The following is a 1,779-nucleotide window of genomic DNA, read 5'->3' as shown; positions in this document are numbered from 1 at the left end:
GTATATATATATATATATATATATATATATATATATATATAATTTACTGGTATTTTGGTTTTCACCTCATTATTTTTGTAGAATTTATTTATTTATTTTTGTCATTTTTAGGAACAATTGCTGTGTTCAGAATATGCATGATCCTTATGATCTGCTACAAAAATATGCTGACAACAGAGCATACCACACTGAGTACTATCATTCTGAATTAAAATGTTTAGCATTTCATAATACACACTGTATCACATGCTATTTTTAAGAGTACAGCAGTTCGTTTTACAGTGTTTACTGTGCAGGGTTCACTAAGTATGCTTGTCTGAACATGTTCTCTCTTTGAATCGGTAATCTTCTAAAACCTCTTCAATGGGTCAACAGCGCAGACAGGGATTAGAAAACCTCTAGATGCATGACCCAAAAATTTAATATAGCCCACAACCATCATCAGCGCTTTCAAATGAACTGGAATTAATTGAGCATATGCGTTTATAGAAGCAATCCACTTTCATTTCTTTAAAAGGTTAATGATCCATTTCTCACTTTATGTTAATAACTGAACACTAGAGGTTGCAAAGACTCACAAGTAAGTCCAAGCATCACCAGAGTGTGGTCTGTGTTTATTGGGAGAACAACAGAAAGCAGGCCTAGCTGGCATTGCTGGGCATCTAGAGATGGGCAGAGTAGATATAGGCATGAAGACCACTAGATCAGCTGATGGATGAAAGAAGATAACATCAGAAGAGTGGATTAGGCATTTGATATTGTGAGAGAGAACGAAACCTCATCTTATTTAGGCATGGGTTAGTTTTGAATAGATAAAATCTGCATTACCCCCTGACTTGACATAAATCCTAATATATATCGAACTGAATTCTGGTAACATATTTTAAAGGGAATGTTGAAGGCATATTTCTCTTCCATAGTTATATCCCTCATGATATATTAATGTGCAAATTGTTAAAGGGATAGACATGAAATATGACTTTTTTCCAAACATTAATGTTTTGCAATTGTTTCCAATCCATCTTATCATTTTAAACTGTTGTTTTGTCAGTGGAACAACAACAAATATTTTGAATTTTTCATTGAAAATCAAAAATCAAAGGTATTTTCTATACAGTGAATTAATGTTTATAGAATAGACTACTGTCAAAGGTTGGGAATAATTACGATATTTTTATGCTTTTGAAAGAACCCTCTTATGTTGACCCCGATAGCTATGAAATGTTTTGAGCAGCTTGTCATGAATCATATGAAGTCATGCCTCCCAACTAGTTTGGACCCATTACAATTTGCATATAAAGCGAACCGGTCTACGGAGGATGCCCTATCCACTCGGCTCCACCTCACTCTGACACATCTGGAAAATAGAAATACTTATGCCAGAATCTTGTTAATTGATTTCAGCTCTGCGTTTAATACAATCTTGCCACAACCGCTTATTGAAAAGTTGTTATTGCTGGTTGTGGATCCTGGCATATGCAGATGGATTCTGGACTTTTTGACTGAGAGATGGCAGACAGTCCGATTGGCAACACAACATCTAAGATGACTACAGTGAGCACAAGATCACCACAAGGACGTGTACTGAGCCCTTTACCGTTTACGTTGCTAATGCATGACTGTTCTGCGAGTTTCAGTACTAATCATATCATAAAGTTTGCGGACGACACCCCAGTTGTTGGCCTCATCACTAACAACAATGAGTCTGCATATAGACGGGAGGGGGCGCAGTTCACAGAGTGGTGTAAAATACACAACCTTTCCCTTAACACCAATAAG

This window comes from Sinocyclocheilus grahami, unplaced genomic scaffold, assembly GCF_001515645.1.
Source record: "Sinocyclocheilus grahami isolate Dianchi unplaced genomic scaffold, SAMN03320097.WGS_v1.1 scaffold981.1, whole genome shotgun sequence".
NCBI classification, from domain to species: domain Eukaryota; kingdom Metazoa; phylum Chordata; class Actinopteri; order Cypriniformes; family Cyprinidae; genus Sinocyclocheilus; species Sinocyclocheilus grahami.
The sequence above is the reverse complement of the archived record's forward strand: the minus strand, read 5'-3'. Positions refer to the sequence as shown.